This window comes from Daucus carota, chromosome 6 (assembly GCF_001625215.2).
Source record: "Daucus carota subsp. sativus chromosome 6, DH1 v3.0, whole genome shotgun sequence".
NCBI lineage: Eukaryota > Viridiplantae > Streptophyta > Magnoliopsida > Apiales > Apiaceae > Daucus > Daucus carota.
This window is the reverse complement of record NC_030386.2, coordinates 24320453-24344563: the sequence shown is the minus strand read 5'-3', so window position 1 is coordinate 24344563 and position 24111 is coordinate 24320453. Positions and strand designations below refer to the sequence as shown.

At 35.5% G+C, this 24111-nt stretch overlaps 1 pseudogene; it reads left to right on the top strand.

Moving 5' to 3' along the window:
• The first annotated feature begins 8750 nt into the window (after positions 1-8750).
• Positions 8751-23410, top strand: LOC108226120 (probable N-acetyl-gamma-glutamyl-phosphate reductase, chloroplastic; annotated as a pseudogene).
• Positions 23411-24111: the final 701 nt, after the last annotated feature.

The window sequence follows — 24111 nt, the reverse complement described above, 5'->3', positions numbered from 1 at the left end:
AAAACTTTCCTCACACTTCTCATTCCATATGAACTTTTCATTCTTTCTAGTTAACTTAGTCAATGGGGTTGCAATTCTTGAGAAATCCTGTACAAACCTTCTATAGTAACCTGCTAACCCCAAGAAACTCCTGATCTCTGTGGGGGTCTTTGGTCTTTCCCAATTCATTATAGCTTCAATCTTTGCTGGATCTACCTTGATTCCCTCCCGACTCACTATATGTCCTAAAAATTGAACTTTTTTTTTTGTAACCAAAATTCACATTTAGAAAACTTTGCATACAACTTCTCCTTTCTTAGTATCTCTAAGGCTGTTCTTAAATGTTCCGCATGCTCCTCAGCTGTCTTAGAATATATCAAAATATCATCTATAAAAACAATCACAAACTTGTCCAAATACTTCTTAAAGACTCTATTCATTAAATCCATAAAAGCTGCTGGTGCATTCGTTAATCCAAAAGCCATCACTAAAAATTCATAATGACCGTACATTGTTCTAAAAGCTGTCTTAGGTATATCCTCAGATTTGATTTTGAGCTGATGGTATCCTGACCTAAGGTCAATCTTAGAAAAATATTCTGCTCCTTTCAACTGGTCAAACAAGTCGTCAATACGGGGTAAAGGATATCTATTCTTGATAGTAAGCTTATTAAGCTCTCTGTAATCTATGCATAACCTCATACTTCCATCTTTCTTCTTTACAAACAATACTGGTGCTCCCCAGGGGGATACACTCGGTCTGATCACTCCTTTTTCCAATAACTCCTGTAATTGTTTTGCCAATTCTTTCATCTCTACGGGTGCCATCCTATACGGGGCTTTGGATATCGGCTCCGTTCCAGGTGCTAAGTCAATTGCAAATTCTATCTCTCTATCTGGAGGAAGTCCTGGTAACTCATCCGGAAACACGTCCGGAAATTCATTCACTACATGGATATTTTCAAGTTTTACTGGTTCTTGACTTTTATCAATTACATAGGCAATATAGGCTTCGCATCCTTGACGTAACATCCTTTTTTTTTGCTTGAATCGTGGTTAAGAACTTCTTTACTTGCTTTTGTCCTCTAAACGTTATTACCTTGTCGTCTGGTGCCATCAGTATTACTTTCTTACTTTTGCAATCTATCTGCGCACTATATTTAGACAGCCAATCCATCCCTAAGATTACATCAAATTCCCCCAACTTGAAGGGTATCAAGTCGGCGCAAAATTTATTTCCTAAAATCTCAACTTCACAATTAGGACAAACTTGATTAACGGAAATACGATCCTGATTAGCTAGCTCTACATTCATAACCTCATTCAACAATTCAACCGGACAATTCAACTTATCAACAAAAGCTTGAGAAATAAATGATCTAGTGGCTCCGGAATCAATTAACACCTTGGCATTTAAAGAGTTTACGTTAAGCGTACCTGCCACGACATCGGCATCCTGAATAGCATCCTTCACTGACATATCAAAGACTCTCGCCCTAGGAGGCTCATTCACTTCTGGAACAGTTCCCATGATTCTAAGTGCATTACTAACTGGAGCTGATGTTTTGCAATCTCTAGCCATATGTCCCTGCTTTCCGCATTTGAAACATGCATATCCTATAGCTGGAGCTTTACTTGTTGAGCTCTTATTCGCCTGATCTCTTATTGCTGATTGGTTCTGGCATTCCCTAGAATAATGTCCTTTCTGGTTGCACTTAAAGCACACTATGTTCGGCTTGTTACACACTCCTCCATGTCTCTTGCCACATATCTGGCATTCTGGTATAGAAGACCTCTGCTGATTAGCCTGATTTCCCATAATGAAACGACCACCCTGTCCACTACTGCCTATATTCTGTTTCTTAAAATTAGAACTCCTTCCTGCTTGAAATTTCCCTTTCTTCTGGAACCTCCCCTGATGGGATGGCCCCTCTCTATTATCTGGCTTCCTCTTCTTATCCTCTTTAGACTTCTGAAACAACTCATTTTCAGCCTCCGCAATCATTGCCTTTTCAACCACTGCCCCATAAGTCTCCAATTGCAAAATAGCTAACTTGCTCCTAATCCAAGGTTTCAGACCTTGCTGGAACCTCTTCGCTTTCTGCCTATCGGTCTCTACATAGGTTGGCACAAACCTAGCCAATTCCGCAAACTTATTCTCATATTCAACCACAGACATATTTCCTTGTTTCAGCTCTAAAAAGTTCAACTCCATTTGATCTTGAAGAAACCTAGGAAAATACTTTTCTAAAAACAATTCCTTAAACCTCTCCCAAGTAATCTCAACTGTACCTTCCATGTTCTTCACAGATTCCCACCAATACGTTGCTTCATTCTTTAAGTAATGACTGGCAAACTTTGTTTTCTGGTCCTCACTTGCTGGAACTAATTCAAAACACTTTTCCATTTCTTTTAACCATGTTTGGGCTGCAACGGAATCTGCTGAGCCCTTAAACTCTGGAGGATTAACTGCCTGAAAAGTTTTAAAAGTTACCCTAGGATTCTCTTGATGTTGCTGTTGTCGGGTAAGATGAGCAGTTTGTTGTGCCAAAATTTGAATTAGTTGGGCCACAGCAGGATCTACTGGGCCTATGTTGACATTCTGGTTATCATTGTTATCATTGATGCTATTGGTGCCTTCAGGATCACTGTTGGCACGAGTATGTCTTGTTGGAGGCATTCTGTAAAGAAGAAACAATTCACTTAGTCGTTTTAAATCAAATTGTCATTTAAAAAAATTTTTTTTTTTTAAGAAAACAGAGTTATACATTTTTGAAAACATTTTTGAGATTGTTTAACTAAATAAATTGCATGCTTCTTTACAGAATGTAAAACAATAAAAGAAAGGTTGCAATATTATCACAAGAGTTTATGATCGGTACTGAAAGTAAAGTAAAGTAAAACAAGTGCGATAAAGTAAAGGACAAGACTGTAAAGTAAAAGATGCTGATATATATAAGTCAGTGCTGGAGATACAAGCGTCAAGCGCTTTGTCAAAAGTAAGGTACAACAACAGCAACAGCAAGGCTATCATCTAGTCAGCTCGGCTAGTCTATATATACATGTCAAAATCTGCTGACAACCACAACAATATACATATCATCTAGTCAGCTCCGCTAGTCTATATATACATGACAAAATCTGCTGACCTGATACATACTACTCACTACACACTGCATCATACACACTACTCACTACCATACTGACCATCTCCAACACATGATATACTCTAGACCTATGGAAAGTCTGGCCCTCCGATAACCTCCAGCTGCTCCAAGACCCAACGAGCCCAGTCTATAATATCCCCAGGGGTACCAAACTCCGAAGTGGCTCCATGTAGTCTCGCTGCTGCAATCCTCCGGAAGACAAAGATATTCTCTCTCAACTGTCGCTCTCCCCTGTTAGGATCTAGATTCTGCATCGCCTGTGTCAACTCTCCAATCTGGCCCAACAACTCCTCTCTCTCCATCAAGAGTGCCTGATAGTAGTGATAGGGTACCGAAAAAGGGGAACACGGATAAGAGGGTCCAACACCTGAAAATCCAGAAGACTCATGCTCTGGTGGAGGTCCACGGATAGGAGGTCGTATAAAGGGAGCAGGTGGGGACATCACAGGAGCGGGCGGGGGTATAGCCCTAAGTGGTATAGGTGCAATAGGGGTCTGTCCACTACGAGGGTATCCAGGTGGACGTGAAGGTCCAGCTACAGGTGGGGGTGTAAGTGCCCTGGGTGGGGATATAGGTACAACTCCAGGACGAGGTGGAAGTCCTTCAACCGTCGACTCTGAATGATCAGAATGAACCGGGGTACTGGGGCCTGACATGCCTGATAGTCTGAGAATCAACAGAACAAACACGCATAAGAATCTGTATCCCTTACCAAAATCAACCCTAAATCTATTACGAATTATCCTCAACCTCTCAACGTTCTATCTACCTATCACTCATTTCTAGTCCTAATCTTCTACCCAACCTAACAATCTAGGCTTGTTTCATTGACTTAAACCTGTCGCTCTGATACCAACCTGTGGCGCCCTCCAAACCCGGGTCAGAAGTTTGGGGTCCACAACATAACATAAACCTGTAATTAATATAATATATGCAGTGACCCTTAGCTGTCCATGGATCGCAACAGGTTAAAGTATAAAACAAGCCACAGCATAACTTTAATTATTACAAACCCAATCCCAAAATATAAACTTAATTCTTATAAGCTTACACATCATTTGTGTCCCGTTATTCAAACTAGTACATATATGAAAAGCCAGGTGCTGCTGATAGCTCTCTTCATCTCCTAGCCTGGAATCCTGACCTTACTACTAGCCTGAGGGTCATCGTTACCAACTTTCTCTGCCTTCACTGGAAAGAACATAAAATACCGCAAGAGTGAGCTAACCAGCTCAGCAAGTATAACAATATCAATTTACAATATTAATCATAAGCTGAAGGAAACCAGTGTCTCAAGGAATCAATCTCAATACCAAGATTTGTTTTTAGAACATTGATTAGAATTGGATATTAAATTTATTTTTTTAAAAAATAAAGGTTAGGCTGCTGATCAGTCAGACACTAACCCCGAGCAGGTCCCACCATGCTCGTTTACTGGATCCAAGGCACACATTGGCCTAAAGTGACCACTCATCTGGTCTGACCATTCATTTGGTCCAAGTTTAGAAAACTATCCAATTCTATCACAATCAAGATGATCAACAATATTATTCAATAACATAGAAACATCAACATCATAAATAAAGTTTGAAGCAGAAGCAGACTACTATTCAAAGTGTCTCAGATGGATCTCAAAGGAGGAATGAGAAATAGCTTCATGGTTTAGACAAGAATTAAACATTGTCTCATAAGATAGCAAAGCATATCAAAGTGTAGCGTTTATATGAAGAAGGGTTCTAGGTTCACAAAAAGAATCCAAGTATAAATGAATAATGTTAAGATCAAGAAACTGGAGTTTATGGAAAGAATCAATCAACTGTAAGGTATATGTCATAACAGATGTTATTTGGGGTCGATCAACTGGTTACGGTCTGAAAGAAGAATGATTGATAACTGGTTGAGGTATCGAGGGTATATTTTTGAAATGAAATTAGGTTCTTATGGTAATCATTTAGAAGTTTTAAAGATGGAAGGTTTACAATTGAAATAAGTTTCGTAGCAGGTATCAAAGAATCGGTCAAAGGTTCAAGAATCAATAAGGTAAGTAGTCCATAATATAGTTCAAGAAATCTGGTTGAAGGTTCAAGAATCAATAGGATAAATAATCCATGCTATAACTCAATAGGTCACAGGATTTTATCAGAAAATTCACTAAATAATCACAACAGATACAAAATATAATTGAAGGAAAGTCTGAGGGAAACTTGCCTTATATAGCTGATCTCAGGTTTCAATTACACCTGCTCGCTATACTACTCTATAGCCACTTGCTTTTCCTTTCTACGCCTCGTTTCGTCTGCTAATCACAACAATCATCTATCAATATATGATCTCATACTATTTTTTTTTATCATCACACCTTCGCAACGAGTTCCTAACTACCCTTCGTTTCATTTAAATCCGACTTACGGATTAAAAGATATGTCAAAAACAATCATATAAGGTTCACATAGGCATGTAACACACCCATCTGATATCATATAACATATATCAAATAAGATATTCAATAAAATTTATTTTTCAAAGAAGGTTTGAAGTCAAAAGGATTTTTCTAGCATTTGATATGAATTTTAGAACATTTTTCGGAATTAAAACGGGTCAAAGAATCATTTTATAAATAAATAATCAATTCTGGATACTCGAAATCAAGTCCGAAATCATTTGAAATCAATTAACGAGCTTCAAACATATTTTAGAATAATATTTCAAAGCTCGAAACTATTTTTCGGAATTTTAAAATCATTTAAAATAATTAAATCTAATTAATAAATCAATTAAAATTAATTAATAATTAATTAAAACAATTAATCAATTAATATTTAAATTAATTGACTAATTATAATAATTAATTACTAATTAAAATTAATTAATAAATTAAATCAGAATTATTTTTGAATTAATAAATAATTAAAAACTATTTTTGAAATTAAAATAAATGATTTTCGAAATAAAAGAAATTAAAATAAATCAGATTTGAAAGTTTTGAAACTTCAAGGTTTAAAACGCAACTTTCGAAACTTGAGGGACTAAATCGAAAAATCAGAAAGGTGGGTGACTAAACTTCACCACCTTCAAAACGTCAGGGACGAAACTGCAATTTTGCAGTTTCCGTCGTCCCGACGTCGCAGGTGGCGAAATCAGCCACCAATCCTTCCCAAACTGTGCAGAAACCACAAGGAAGCCACCAGGAACTCAACCATGCAATCCATATCGTCCGTAGTGGCCGGAATCGTCCGGAAAAGCTTGAAACAAACTCACCGCCGGCGAGTTGTTTCTCAGTCCACGGCGACCGATTCCGGGATCACACGGCCACACGGCCACCACCTCCAGATTCCTCTTTTCATGCTCTATCTAATGGTACTAACCACACATCCTCTAGATTCCTAGATTAAAAACGCCCAAATTCAATTGAAAACATTCAAACGAGCTATGAACCCTAGTTCCTCAAATTCGAAAATCAAACCCAATTTTAAAGGTGTTATGAACCTCCAAATCACACATATGATATACCAAAATGATCAGGAGAACATTATCTACAACATACAATCATCAAAACACATAAACAACTTCAAAATCAAAAAGTCCTAATTTAATCTTAATGACTTCGAATTAAAAACCTTAAATCCCTCCTCACCTGTAAATCTCCTGATGTTTTTGATGCTAGAATCAGATTCTACTCCTCAAAACCTTCGATTTGGATACTTGAACGCTGAAATCTGAGTCCGATAACGCTTCCAAATCTTCGTTTGAATCTCAAGAACACGAAGAACACTCTCTCACTAAACCCGTGTTTTACTGAGATTATGATTTCCCCGATGAATTAAGGTGCGGTTAAGGTTATTTATAGTTATGAAAAATTAATACCCCTTTGGATCATATATGACACGAAAATACAATGTTTAATAGCTTTATATAATAAAACAGGTCCAATCGGTACCGGTTTTCGAGATAACTATCAAAACGGGGCTTTTTAATCAGTCATTAATATGCGGGTCCCACTGCAATTATTACAAGATAAGGATGAGTTAAAAAATATCTGGTTTCACGTTTATCGAGACAAACAGATAATTATCGAATACCGAAAAACTCCGCCGGACCGGCTCCGGAACAAACCGTACTCCGGATCGAAAAAGTCAAAACATGAAAAGTGTCCGGAATACTCAAATTAGGCTAAAGGTGAATTTTGTTGAAATTTTCGGGAAGAAAAATCTCGGTACCGTTACAGGTTGACGGTTTTCGAAAAATTAAAATAATTAATAATTAAATATAATATACGTAATTAAATCCATAAATCAAATATAAAATCATACGACAACACATAAATCGATATGAAAATATCTAAATAAACTATATTTCGTACTGAACATATAAAAATTGATATTCCTCAAATTTAATCAAAAATGCATAACTAAATTAATAAAACAGGAACCAATTAATTCACAGAAATTTATATAATATTCATATAATATTCATTAATCATTCAAATAATTACTCGGATAATCTCAGATGTTACATACAAGATCATGATTGTGTTCTAATTCAACTGTTGTTAACTCCCAATAATCTTTTTTCTTCTTTTTCACAACAAACATCCTTACCTTACAACCACTTCTAGGAAGTTTATCCCGACGACGTGTGCCCTTACTACTGCCTACACATACTTCTTCATCCACGACATTTTTGTCTTGATTTTCACCCGCAAGTCTACAAACAAACATTCGGGCATATATTTCATCAACTTTTGCCCGTTTCTTTGTTTGTTGTATTTTCACAGCAAACCCGTTCTTAAGGGCATATGACCTAATAAATCGATCCGCGTCATCTAAACTATCAAATCTCTGATTCAAATACGGGACTTGAACATTTTTATTTTTTTCATTCTCATCATCAAATTTATTATCCACTCCTTTATCATCACTCTGTACCTTCTCATCAACCTCATCATCACCACTAACAACATTTCGAGCGTCAACACAATCTTCATCAACACTAACATATTCTTCACCATCAACATTTTCATCATCTTTCAAATCAATAAATACACGATCTACAACACTATGAACCTTAACAACATCATCTACATCTACGTAATCCTTATTATCAACTTTTTTAACTCTTTTTCTTGGAACAAAATCCTCAAACAAAGAATCCGCCATAATAACAACAACAAAAATGAAGTAAACAACCAGATTAGAGTTAGAAATTACCACAAACTTGAGTATGCACTTGCTATTTTAGCTCCAAAAGATCAACCTAGCTCTACACTTGATTTTTTAGCTCTCGAATGTATTTTTGGCTTTAAGATCATTAACCTAAAGTGACCTAGTACGTGAGTACATGATCACTTCTCTGTGTTTCCAGCGCTTTTTTAGCGCTGGACGAGTTCAAATATCTCATCCGTACAGCGGTTTTTTAGCGCTGTACGCGTTAAAAACGTTCACTCGTTCAGCGGTTTTTTAGCGCTGGACGATAGTCGTACAGCGCTAAAAAAGCGCTGGACGATTTTTAAATCGAGACCGTCCACGAGCCCATCCAACGGCTCGCAGATGGTGGGCTGTTTAAAGGTTCCCCAGCAACCGATTGCTGGGGACCTGGACCCTTTAAAGTTTAGGGTTTGCTCCCAAATTTTTTTAAGATAGAAATCAAGTGATGCAAGTGTGTTTTCCTTTTCATCTCATTTTTGGAGTGAAAGTTTTGGAGTGAAATATACTATATTTTCACTCACTTTCACTCTCTTTCGTCCCTTTAAAAAATTCGAGAGCACGAGTAAGAATGAAAGTTAAATAACTTTGCTTCCTCTTCAGTTGCTTTGCTCCCTTCTTAAAACTCGGGAGCAGGGTGTTAAAATTATACACAGAGCTCTCTTCAATGGCGATTCTTCGCGGAATGACTCAATCATCGAGCTTCACAATCTCTTCGATCATCAACAAGGTACGCTCTTCTTCGAATTGCTCTAGTTGTTTCACTTCACATTTCCCAATGCACATCTTAAGCTCATCACCCTCAATGTTGTTTAGTACTGTATGGACAGAACAAAACAAGCAAAAAAGAAATGAGAAAACAGGATCATAATTAGATACTTTAGCATTTTCCTTGAGTTGTGATTTTTTTAAAAAAAAGTAAAAATAGGAACTATATTCCAGTTTTCTCTGATATCAGGTAGAACAAGTTGTCCCAGGGAGAGGAATTTGAAAGTTCGAAGTTCTGTTGCAAAACAGCAGAGCTTGCAATTTTCAAAGGTTGAATCTCATAAGCTGGAGAAAACTGTTGGAATTGGTGTTCTAGGAGTGAGTGGTTACACTGGATCAGAGGTATAGTAATATTCAGAATATTTAAGTCGAGATTAAATTGCAATGCTTTGGAAGCGGATAACAATTTCTAATAAAGTACAATTCATCGCACTTTATGGTAATGATGAAAACCTTATCCAACTCATTTCGTAGAGCACTTATTAAGCTCTCCACCAATGTAGATAAATTTTCCCTTACCTTTTTGGTTGTAATCAAAACAAAAAACTAATTAATACTCCCTTCGTCCCACCCAATTCTTTACATTGGGTTTGGGCACGGAAGCTAAGGAATATGTATAAAGTAGTGGAAAAGAGAAAGAAAAGTAGGTGAAGTGGTGAGACCCATTGATTTTTGATATATAAAAGGGAGATAGTGGAGTAAAGGTAGTGTGAAAAGGGAGGAAAAGTGGGAAAGTGGTGGGACCCATTAACTATTTTAAAAAAGTTTTGTACTGTAAGAGCATCTCCAAAAGACTCCTAAATATTCTTAACTCAAGATATAGAGCGGATGATCAAAAATTGAGCTCCAAGAGACTCTTAGTGGCTCTTAAAAAGCTTAAGATTCTTAAGAGGCTCTTAGTGGCTCTTAGTGGCTAAGGCCTAAGAGCATCTCCAAGAGCCTCCTAATTGGCTCTTAAATATAATATGAAATATATGGCTCTTAGTGATTTAATACAAAGTTAAGAGCATGAACTCCAACAATGTTCTCTATATTTCTTCTATATATCATATTTTATTTATGTTGGGCTCCACTAAAACAAAGATCCAAATTCAAAAGTGGGGATGATTTGGAGGGAAAGAATTTTTTATTGATTAAAATAAGTTAAGAGCCAAGTTGTGACTCCTAAAAAAGAGGAGAGAGAATGGGCTCTTAACTTTTTGAAAAGCCTCTAAGAGTCTCTTGGAGCTTAAATTTATGCATGGCTCTTTATTTTTTCACTTAAGAGCTTGAATAGAGAGACTCTTGGAGATGCTCTAAGTTTTATAGTTCTTCCATGCATTATTCTAAAGTACGACTGGCAAGATGGCAAGAGGTGATTAAGTGTAAGCTTCTTTTGCAGTAGAGAGAACTAGAGAAAACTACTGTAATATATATATGTATATATAGGCTCATGATCAAATAGAAACCACTCTTAAAATAAAAACTAGAAACCAGTTTCCTTACCACTATTTATAACTACGGGTATCACTAATTTATACTACACTAATCACTGTTTTTATACAGTATGTAAACAGCGATTTTTATGATCAAAATTGAGAAAATCTACTTATTTAAACTATTGATAATCGATTATAGATGATCAATTTAATCCGTAGGAAGGTTCTTGACGGTAGGAAGCCGCAAGAGAAGTTGTATGATGATAGTAAGTAGTCGTTAGTTTTGTAAGTTATGATGGAAAGTGTATGTGACTATTGGTGATGATAGACAATGGTGGCAAGTCATGGAAACGTCTGGTCATGGTGGTAAGAGGTCCATTATCACGATTTGGGTGAAGATGATGGTCATATACGTTACATATATGTGTATATATATATTTATATCCGCGAGATATGCTATATATAAATTAGTGATATGTTATGTACAAATTAGTGATATCTGTAGTTAAAAATGGTGATAAAAAACTGTCCAGAAACTGGTTTTTAGTTTTTAGGCTAATTTGGTTTCTATTGGAGTGGAACTCTATATATATATATATGTATGTATATATATGTATATATATGTATATATATGTATATATACTTAATCAAATTTGTTGACTGTTCAAACAGTTCAATGCTTTCCATACATATGCTATGCAGCAGTGCTCATTCCATTATATGTGAGAGTGCCATGAAGTTGTTGACCTATTTTATCATGTATATATGCACGTAACTTGTCGTGTTTCCTGCATATGCAGGATTTGCCAGATATGGTTGCTGTAAAAGATGCAAAATTTTCCGATGTGGATGCTGTATTTTGTTGTTTGCCCCATGGCATTACTCAGGTTTGTAAGCGATTTCATCATATGTTGCTAAACTTTGATCATAATTTTAAGGATATGATGCTTTTAAAAACTCATCAGTTTATTTGAATACAAAGGCCGCTATTTTTTAACCTACTTATATTGTTTTTTTTTTCTTGTAGGAAATTCTAAAGAGTCTTCCTGCCGGTTAAAGATTGTTGATCTTTCTGCGGTAATTATAATGAGATTTAACTATGGATTTTGCAATTACACTATAAGTTGCTACAATAACTAGATGTAATACAATAATTTTGTGCAGGACTTCAGGCTGCGAGATGTCAGTGAATATGAAGAATGGTATGGTCAACCTCACAAAGCAGTGCATTTGCAGGTGGTAGCATATGCAGCTAATTCAACACGAACAATATCAAACATTATCTTCATCTTGAGTTTTACTATCTATTTGGTGAAATGAAACTAAGAAACATATTGATTTTATCTGACCCAAAAAGAAGCTGTATATGGTTTGACAGAGATATTAAGAAGTGAAATTCAGTCGGCACGCCTGGTTGCAAATCCTGGCTGTTTTCCAACTTCCATTTTGCTTCCTCTTATTCCGTTGATAAATGTGCGAGCCTTCTCATCTCTGGTATCTCATTGCATCACAAGGCTGTTATTTGATCTTACTTTATGATACCTATTTTTGGCTCTAGGAACTCAGTTACCATGTTTTACAGCTTTTTATTGCAATTAGGCTTGTGACTTTCCGTAGTTGGAACAATTTTTAATTTCTTATGAAAATTTGTTACATATATGTTGCATTACGAGTGGTTTAGCAGCAGCACAAAATGAAAACCAAAAATGCCACCCCATAGTTTTGCAAACATTTGATATGTTTTTGACGTGTTTAATATTAGCATCAATTTTTTTATTATTGTTGTTAGGAAAACTCTCGCGACACAAATACTCAACCATCATTAAGATACCATCAATCTCGGTGAATTGACTAATTTTTTCTTTGTAGAGTAGAAATAATGTATGATCTTGTGTATTGCTATTTCAGTTGAGTAACTCTTGACGGATATCTTATATGTCCTTATGCGTATGACTTGTGATTCTCACTTGTGATTCTCTTTTGACTATGTTTTTGTGTGCTTATCTTCCAGGCCAAGCTTATCGAAGTTAAAAATATCATCATCGACTCAAAATCTGGTGGTAGTGGAGCAGGTTTATATTCAAAGTTACATCCTTAGATTTAATTGGACGTATATTCATGATGCCATCTGCCATATACAAAGTGCAGCTTTTAATACTAGGTACTCCTGGACGTGGTGCGAAAGAGGCAAATTTGTACACGGAAATTGCTGAAGGTATTCATTCTTATGGTGTTACCAGACACCGTCATGGTAAGGATTTTAATTCTAAACCTAGTTGTATGATTTATTTATGTAGTACTGCCCAACTCACTTCATGTTCTGAAGCCACCTCCTGTCAATGTCTGCTATTTGTTAGGAATAAAAAATACGAGATTCAACTTCTAATAAAAAGCACAAACAAACATATATGACGCGGAAAACCCACCTCCCAACTTGTATTATTAATCAAAACCGTTATCAATAATACAATCAACCAAACTTGGATACTCAAGTCTAACAGCACTCAAGCATCCACTCGCAAGCGATACTTAAGTCTAAATCTTTAGCACACCTATCAAACACCATATGACTATGTATATATAGCCATCTCAAACTTAGACAAATCATAATCTAATTCTGAAACACCTAAACATAGTCCTAATCCAATTTTGATTTCTAACTCAAATCAGAATCATATTCCTACTGGGTTAATACCCAACAATCCTCTTCCAACTTTGTGATCAAAACTTACCTTTTATAATAATTGTCTAAACATACAATTATTATCCTTGTATATTTTGGATCACCAAAGTCCATTCTACTATTGTAATGGGCTGATACCTAACACTATTAATCTATTTCTTCTGTAAGTTTCATTGACAGTTCCAACATAATTACGCTATATTTACATGTTTCTATAATAACTTTCAGCTCCAGAGATTGAACAAGGATTATCTGATGCTGCACGCTCGAAAGTGACCATCAGCTTTACTCCACACTTGATGCCAATGGTCAAGGTCGCAATTGTATATATGGTAATCTTTGAATTTCGTCTTCTTTTTCTTTTTTACTCTTACAACCTTTTATAGAGCCTTGGTATGCAATTAACCATTTACGTGGAAATGGCTCCAGGATTATCCAGTGAGGATCTGAACCAACATCTGAGGAGCTTCTATGAGGTATTTAGGATAATCTTCATTTCTTTCCTGATATCTTTAGGTAGATTCTGTTTTAACCGTTGGCTTCTTAGTTTTTATCAATGAGTATCTTTGGGCACCAGCATGGTGGATGAGGATGACTGTTGGCTGTAATAAGCCCGACTCTTCGTATACCAAAGATTATCCCCATATAATCATAGAAATATCATCTGCCAAAATGCAGTCATATATATACTGCTATATATAGATAAAAATATAAATTAAATCTGTTATCACCAGAAACATAAATAAAATGCAATTCATTCGAGTTTCTGCTAAATCCAATATTGAGGCAGATTTTCCTTTTTCCTTTTACTCGAAAAATTTTAAAACTATAGAGACTGATTTCGAATCTTGATGCGGGATTACGCATATGTAAATCTATTCATTCGAAATTCTTTTTCTTGATTAAGACTATTTTCTATCAATCATATTTGAATAATATATGAAAATCATGATTGAGAGAAATTTCTTTTATTTTCTCTATCAACCAGATATGAAAATTCAAACTTTAGTTCTATAAATCTTGATATAAATCGAGTAAATCATATAGAATTAATTGCTTCCACGATATTTCCCCATGCTAAATAATAAACGTGTGTGCTTGGCATGCTTCTGCGTAGACATAAATAATAGGATACGAATTAGCATATGCAGAATTATATATGTAAATTGTAATCCAAAATTAATTCTTTTCTAATCAGTGTGGTTCATTGATTATAAAGAACTGATAACCCTGCATTGGTTTTTTAAATACAAAGCTTCATGAGCTGATATCATCCAGATACAAACCATAAACAACAAAAACTTTCTCCTCCGGGCTCCGATTTCAAAAACAAACAGCCAACACGAACCGAAAACATACCACCAGTCTAAGGAACAGTAGCAGCAACTCCAACTCCAAGATCGGACCGGAAATCTGGTAACTCAGGCAGAGTCACAGATTTATCTACAACACATGAAGTAATTAACTCTTGTTCCACTATCATTTGATTAATCTCATTTTATCTTAGTCTACTTCTTCGTTTTTTTTTCCTAAAATCCAATTTTCCCTTGATCTTAGCTAACTTAGCATTCACTTTCAAATATTTAGCTTTTAATTCCTTAAATCTAGCATGAGAATTCTTGAGCATTTTCTTTAAGATCTCATTTTCTCTCAAGTAATCACGGGTGGCTTCCTCTTTAGTTTTGCCTATGGGTATATTCCTATAAGGTTTGATCTCTTCCAACGGGACCTTAGGCACAACTAAGCTTTCCACAATACAGTAATCAATTCTATCAGCAAAAGCCCTAGGCATAGGAATTGTATAAAGCTCAAACACAACAGTCAACAATAATCCATAAGGCATAAAAGCCAATTGAAATGCCATGAACATATGCAAGAAATTTCAACATTTCCTCATTTAAAAGATATATATATATATATATATATATATATATATATATATATATATATATGAGAAAGAAAAATGGGGATAAACTTTTTAAAACGCCATAAATATTTTAAATTGGTGCTTAAGCTATTCAACCCCTATTCTAGCTTAATTAACCCTTCTATCGGGACCTATCACTTCTGAGCATCTGTCAGACTCTGTACAGTCCCTCGCACGGGATCGTACACCTGCACCTGCTCCCGCACATGCACCTGAGACCTCATCCCGCCCATGGGGGGTCCGTAGGTCCGAATCTACTGCTAGGGATTTTTAGAGCGGATTTGGGCTGAGAACTAACCGTACTATTTCTGCACCACCTACTCGCCTACTCCTTGAGTCTCCAGCCCCTGTTCCAAACCATGTCTATCGTGCTATGGTCTTAGATAAGGACTATCTTTAAGCAAGGAACTTGAACTTAGCTCGTAATGTAACGACCTCAACCCCGGGGTAAGAGTTGACGTCACTAACAATAATTTAAAGGGAAATACAATCTGAATATAATAATAAAGAATACAACCCCCGACCAAGATCTTGCCAGGTTTAAGTATGATCTAAGTTATCTGAATATTACAACAACCATACAATATCCAGGTACAACACTAAAAGAAATATAATACAACAACAGTACATCAACCAGTACACGCTAAAAGGAATATAGCACAAGAATAGTACGACTACTACAATATACTGCTACTATCGGAATACACAACAAAATTGGGCTGTCATAACAGCCTCTGCTACTAGAACATAACATGCAACTGAAAAGAAACTACAGGACTCCGAGCTCTGCAAAGCACACATGCCCAGATCCTAATAACTACAACTCGAGAGATATGACCCTAGTCATTGCCTCCAATGACTCCTAGCTCGAAGGCTAACCAGTCTACTAGGTTCTGATAATGTACCGCCGGCGCTACATCGAGCTGGGAGTCATTAGAGGCAATGACTAGGGTCATATCTCTGGAGTTGTAGTTGTTAGGATCCGGGCATGTGTGCTTTGTAGAGCTCGGAATCCTGTAGTTTTTTTTCAGTTACATGTTATGTTCTAGTAGCCGAGGCTTTTATGACAGCCCAATTTTGTGTATTCGGATATTAGCAGTGTATTGTAGTAGTCGTACTGTTCTTGTGTTATATTCCTTTTAGCGTGTACTGGTTGATGTACTGTTGTTGTATTATATTTCTTTCAGTGTTGTACCTAGATATTGTATTGTTGTTGTAATATTTAGATAACTTAGATCATACTTAAACTTGGCAAGATCTTGGTCAGGGGGTTGTATTGTTTATTATTATATTCAACTTGTATTTCCCTTTAAATTATTGCTAGTGACGTCAACTCTTACCCCGGGGTTGAGACCGTCACACGTATGCTAGACCAGTCTGTAGCTTCATCCCCCATCGGATATATTTGTCCTCTGATGATATCTGTTCCAGGGTTAGGGCTTTTTATGACGTAGCTCTCCAACAGGTCGTGAGCCTTGATACCCATTCTCCTAAGGAAGCTAGGATTCACCTAGCTAGTTTAGTTGATTGGCTAATCCCTCAGCTCCAGTTTCCGGGTGGTAACCCTTAGAGACATGTTAATGGTGAAGGTCGGTCGGAATACTTTTATGATTGAAGACTTTTATAGAATTAGGTGTGTTGGGTTGGTTTGCTTGTACTAGTATGTAATCCGGCTATTTGATATAAGCCAAATTTTGATGTGTAGTAGCAATGATGTTTGTGAGGTCCTGTTGTTTTTGATGCTGTTGTGACTTGTTTTTCTTTTCTAATATATATATGAGTTGTAATATTTATATAACCTTAGTCAAACTTAAACCTTATAAAATATAAATATTTGTATAATCTTATCAGGTTTAATTTTGACTAAGGTTATATAAATATTACAACCTATATATATATATATATATATATATATATATATATATATATAGAGAGAGAGAGAGAGAGAGAGAGAGTTGGGCTCAATGGAGACCAAAAATTTTGGAGTCATTAGAGACTACAAGATCTACTGTTAAATAATATGACAATTAATGGACATGATTAAATATTCTTTGTCCTGCATTTCTTGTCCTGCATTTCTAGTTTTGTAATATTAATAATTTACACTATTCTTGTCCTGCATTTCTAGTAATGTATTATTAATATTCTTATCCTGCATTTCTTGTTTTTAGTTTTAATTTAAAACTATGTTTGTAATTTACACTATTCTTGTCCTGCATTTCTAGTAATGTAATATTAATAATTTGTCCCGCATATTTGTGATATATATCTAAGTGTTATTTTGTCTTGCAACAAATTCAATTCGTTGCAGGACAATGACAATGAGTTCAGTGCCAATCATAGCAGTGTCCAACTACATCTTTGTTTTGTATGCAATTATTATTTTTATTTGTTAGGATTTCGATGATTGAACACCAATATTATGAAATTATTATTTTATGTTATGCAAGATTTAGAAGTACTGCTTGTTGTTCATCGATTTAGAAGTGCAAGACAGGATAGGGAGAGAAAACAAACGTGCAGGACAAAATATATGCAGCCGTTGGATGTTTAATGATTGGATGGCCAGGTGTAGGTCTCTACAGTCTCCAAATAATCCAGTCTCCATATAACTTTCTTCTATATATATATTAAAAAAGAAAAAGAAGTCACAATAACATCCAAAAACAACAGGACCTACAAATATTATCGTTTACTACACATCAAAATTTGGCTATATCAAATAGCCGAATTACATACTAGTACAAGCAAACCAACCCAACACACCTAATTCTATAAAAGTCTTCAATCATAAAAGTATTCCGACCGACCTTCACCATTAACCTGTCTCTAAGGGTTTCAACCCAGGAACTAGGGCTGAGAGATTAGCCAATTAACTAAACTAGCTAGGTGAATCCTAGCTTCCTCAGGAGAACAGGTATCAAGGCTCGCGGCCTGCTGAGGAGCTACATCATACAAAGCCCTAGCCCTGGAAAGGATATCGTCAGAGGGAGAAATATATCTGATGGAGGATGAAGCTACAGACTAGTCTAACATACGGGCTAAGTTCAAGTTCTTTGCATAAAGATTGTCCATATCTAAGACCATAGCACGGTAGACATGGTATGGAACAGGGGCTGGAGACTCATGAAGTGGGCGAGCAGGTGGTGCAGAGATAGTAGGGTTAGCCCTCGGCCCAAATCCGACCGGAAAATCCCTAGCAATAGATACGAACTTACGGACCCCTCAGGGGTGGGATGGGGTCTTAGGAGCAGGTGTATGATCCCATGCGCGGGACTGTGCGGAGTCTGACAAATGCTCAGAAGAACTAGACTGTGAGTGTGGGGGCACATCTGATGTGTCAGAAATCTCTATGGGTTGCTGCAATTATATATATATATATATATATATATATATATATATATATATATATATTAAATGTGTTTGAAACATTAAATCCAACAATAACCTGATCCACGCCAAAATAATTAATCAAGATTACATCCGGTAATCTTAATTGTTAAACTCTATATGAGTTTGACTCGATCTACTAATTTAAAGAATTATTTCGTTTGAGGCTGACTATTTTCTAACCCAACTCAATGATATAAACCCATGGCTCTGATACCAACTGTGACAATCCCAAATTCCAGGGTCTAGAATTGGGTGTCATATAACAATGATAACAAAAATGAGGAAACTACATTGAAAATTAATTTACAGAAGTTTTTATAACCATGACCTTTTACCAAGATCTTGCCAGGTTTAAGTTTTACAAAGATTATACAAATATTACAACTCATATATATATATATATATATATATAGATATATGAATTCATATATATGATAATCCAAACATGGGATTTCTTATATCCAAAAGGGTCAACTAACAATATTCCAACACCACTTGACATTACCTAACCAATTAATGGCCTTCACATCTACCTGATAAGTGCCAAGTGGGGAAGAAGTGCTAGGTGGAGCGCGTGGTGGCACGTGCTTACCCCTAGACTTAGGTAAGCGAGGCATCTGAAATGTTAGTTGGAAATTACAAGGTGAGCAAAAGAACGCTCAGCGGGTATAATAGTTAAAAACCAAATCCACTCACAAGATAAATAGTTGAACTGGAAGTATAAAATAAAACATCTTTTGATACAGAGACCTTAAATATTTTTTGAGAACGAAACTAATTCAAAGCTTCAAAACAGTTCAGATATAATGGACGTTAAAGGATATTGTAGATGATCAGTCCACTAACAACTCGGACAATGTTTAGACATTATCATCATATTTCGGAACTGAAGACTAGCTAGGTCTCCATATAACGCTAGGCCATGAGCTTCTTACGCAAATAAAACCATATGCGGGGCCATGGGCCTCTTACGCAAACAAAACAATAGGTGTTTGGAGGATTGATTGGGGGCGAGGGTGAGTCCTAGGTGGGAGGTGGGTGATTACATATAGGGGTGGGAAATGATATACTGGGGGTGGGTGATGTCGTGTAGGTATAGTTTCTTTTGGTTTGGATTTTAGTGGTTTATATTTGAACATTGTCTATATATATGTGTGTGTGTGTGTGTGTATTCTAAATCAGGTAAACTTTTTACCAAAGTATGTGTTAAATAAAGAATCGCAATCACAAAATGGGTGGTTATATATAATTGACTTGAAAAGCTAGTTCAACAACTGACTAGCTTGAACGTGGAACGCTGATCGAAACCTACAACACAGATGACCTAATCTTAATTATCTAGCTACACCAATATCCTCGTTAAAATTACTCATTAAGTTTACATGTGTCAGATATACATATAGGCATGGTTGTTACGTCGCTAAGTCGAGTCGAGTCGACCGGACTCTCCGGCAAGTCGAGTCGTGACTAGTCGTAGACTAGTCGACACAAGTCGACAAGGTATAAAATTAATTATATATATCATATATACTTCTATTTATATGTGTAACAGATTATATATGTGTTCTAACTTCTAAATTCTCACTTCTAACGATTATTTTTCTGCTTTTCTCTTATTTATACTTGTTTGAGATCTTAAAGACCTAAACCTACAAAGATAAAGACCACGAGAAAATTGAAAGAAGACTAAAGAAGAGAAGAAAACCGGGTAAACATGTAATCTAATATAGCAATTTCCTAATATTGTACCAAACAAAGAGATTACTTATCAAATGATTAAACATTCAAATTCAATCAATGAATTGTCACAATACTGCTGCAGCAAGCCAGCAACATCAAAATAAATGCAGAACAACAAAACTGAACAGAAACATAGCTTAAACTGCAGAAATCTAGGCAGTTTCAAGCTGCAGAAATCTGGGCACTAGCAGTTTAAAACTGCAGAATTTTGGGCCCTTTTAAGTGCAGAATGCAACTGTGTAACTGCAGAAGAGTGCACAACACCAGAACACATAACTGGATAGTAATTAAAACCATAAACTAGAGAGCATAAACTGCAGAACCAAGTTAAAAAGGTGGAAAAATGCAGAATTAAACTCCAGCCGACCGACTGGGTCTTCCAGTCGACCAGTCGATCATAAGTCAGGTGAAATACTTACATTTTTCTAGTCGACTAGCCCAGTCGAGCCCTGCATACCGACTGCTTGACTAGTCGACAACTAGTGCGACTAGTCGAGCGACTTAACAACAATGCATATAGCATGAAATGGAAGACGTAATCCTATATATCTTGTAATAGTACCATGACTCAGTCAACACATAACACGTTTTAATTTTAATTATAATAGTATTTTGTTATCAGCCACCGAATATTCCTAGTAACTAAAATACCTATAATTTATAACGAAATTTCAGCAACATCTCCTCTATTTATCGGACGGGTTAATAGGTAAAAGGATCAGTGAACTCATGACCAACTTGCAGTTGGGTCACTAAACTCAAAAAGCTTGCAAATCACAAAACTAGATTTAACTTGCAGTCAACTAACTGAACTAATTAAAACTTGCATTTAGGTAACTGCCGTTAGCACAACCGTTAAGTATCAATTGACTTTAAAAATAAGAATTTTTTATAAAAAAATGTTAAAACTTCGAAATTTTTTTTGTCAAATATAAAGTTCGAAGTTTTTATATGAGTTGTAATATTTATATAACCTTAGTCAAACTTAAACCTGACAAGATCTTGGCAAGGGGTTGTAGGTTTTGTAAATATTTATGTAAATTAATTTCCAATGTAGTTTTCTCATTTTGTTATCATTGTTATATGACACCCAATACTAGACCCCAGAATTTGGGGTTGTGACATTAACACTGCAAATAACTATTTAAGAATAGTATATTATCACAAATTTGTTTCCTTGTTTGATCCTGAAATCTCACTTCACTAAGCCTCTTCCAAGCTCTCTTTTTTGCAACTTTTTGTTGAAATTGTGGTGTACAAATTGACCTAGCTTTTTATTTAATTTCGATAAAAAAATGCATGTGTTTCCAGTGCTAAAAAGCGATGGACGGATAAAAAAATATTTACAAGTCACGTGCTTAAAAAGCGCTAGACATGTGATGTCTAGCGGTTTTTAAGTAAGCGTTGGACGGTTCGGATTCAACTTCCAATCTTAGCTGTCGGAGGGCTGATTGAACGGTGCAAAAACAGTTGGTTGGATACTGGCTCTCCAGCATACGACTGCCGGGGACACCAACACTCTTAATATAAGTATGTTTTTAGTACTGGATAATACTCTAAGGCTGCTTTGCTTTTACTTGGATGGAATGAAATTGGGGAGAATGGAATGAAATCTGTGCTCTAAATGGAAGGTGATTTGCAAAAATATCTATAATTAATCATTCAATCCAAACTATTTGAAATAGAAATCTAACCCATATGTTTTGGAAAGAGTGGAATGTTCATCATGTTTCCCAAAAAATTAAGACTAACTCATTATTAGTCACTAATTTTACATACTATCGTCCTTCTCCATGAAATTTCTTTATTATGTTTCATTCCATTTTCTCCTTCCATTCTATTCAAGTGAACGCAAACTAAGGTTGTGTTCACTTAGATGGAATGGAGATAGAATGGAATGAAATTGTTAATCTTACTTGGGGATGATTAGAGAAACCGTCTATAATTTTCATTTTTTCAATCTTCCCATTCTAAACTATTTGAACTAGAAATCTAACCCACATGTTTGGGAAGGAATGCTCCATTCCGCTTTTTCATCATGTTCTCTACACTTCATCATGTTTTCATGACTATTGTCTCGTATATTCTTTTTACTTTTTTATATTTTTTAATTACATTCTCTCTTTCTATTCCATCCGAGTGAACGCAACCTAATATTAGTATCATTTTACTAAAATTACAGTATGTAATGTAAAAAGACTGGTAATAATGTGATGACACTAACTGATGGATGGTTAATCAAAGAATAGAATGGGCATTTTAAGGAATATGATCCTAATAGGTATATATCTGCACTGCACTACATATTAAAAGTTTATGTAATGAAATAAGTTCTCTATATATTGATCTACCTTATGAATAATTTTTTAAAATATATATATATATATATATATATATATATATATATATATATATATATATATATATATATATATATATATATATATATATATATATATATATATATATAGCTTCTCACATCGTTGATGCTTGTATATGATGCTTTGGCTGATGATCACCATCCGTATTGCTAATGTTTTTCATTTATTTCCTGCAAGCAGAAGTTCATCTGATTGCTGTAGCAATTTTCTTTACGTTGATTAAATTAAATGGAAGGTCCCTATTATCCATACGGGGGCCACATTTTAATTCTACATATTGCGAATGGGGGATTACTGAGAACTCTATGGTTACCACATCTGTGGTACAGGAGAACCAAAAAAGCTGCGGCAAACGTACCAGAATTCTTAGTTGACAACTTCACTAAACAAAATCAAGTATGTGAAACATATTTGAGTGGATATTGGAAGTCTATTACACAGAGGTGCTCAGCAAAAATATGCTGACGGCGTTGCTAGAAAACATTAATACTTGTAATGTTTTTTTCAGGTAGAATACATCGTCAAGAAATGTAGACATCAAATATGAGCAAGTCGGGTTACCTATGCACGAAAGGTGTATTATGATGGTATTTTTGGTCTTAAATTTGAATAGTGGTGTTTTTGTGTAAATATGTTTAAGTTGCGGTGATCAGTTCATTTTTACCCCATAATTGCTATGTTACCAACGCATGTATGATAAACCGGTAGGGTGTCATGTCAATATGAAAGATACTCTCTCTGTTGTTTCTTACAAGTCTTTATACTTTCTATACAAAATTTAAGGTGCATAAGTTATTATTATTATTATTTTGAATTTCATTTCAAAATTAATACGATACATCTTTTTTTCCCGTCTATAATGACACTATGCGACATTAGTAATGTATGTCAGTGAGTGAGTCAGGCAGAGCCGGCAAACATGTCACGTGAAACGCACTTGCGCTTCCATGTGAAACCAATCCAGTTTGTGAAGCAGCAGCACGGGCTTATCTCAACTGGCGTGGCTTAAAAACATCTTTAGCCTTTAGTTGTGGCGAGGAAAAAAAAAGCATCTTTAGTGTATTTTATATGTGTTTCTTACATTTTATTGTTATGGTTTGATTGGGTGTTTCTTCACAGTCTCCTAAACTGGTTTACACTTCTGTTAGTTCTGTACTTGTGGAGCCTGTTCGATTTGGAATTTATTCTAGAAGAAAGAGAGATAAAAATAATACATTTGGGAAATGTTGTCGGTGACTTGAGCGAGAACGAACATGATATATTGCGTAAAAGACTAAAAAGCCTGTGAGTAACGGTGATCATAAAAATCTAAGGTCGGATTATCCGAAATTTTGCTCGGGGTTTTTGACTTGATATTTCTTTTAAAAATTTAGATTTTTTACAAATATCGAATTCATTTATTTCAATAAGTAAATAATAAATAGCTAATTCAGATCTGATTTTTATATTTTACAA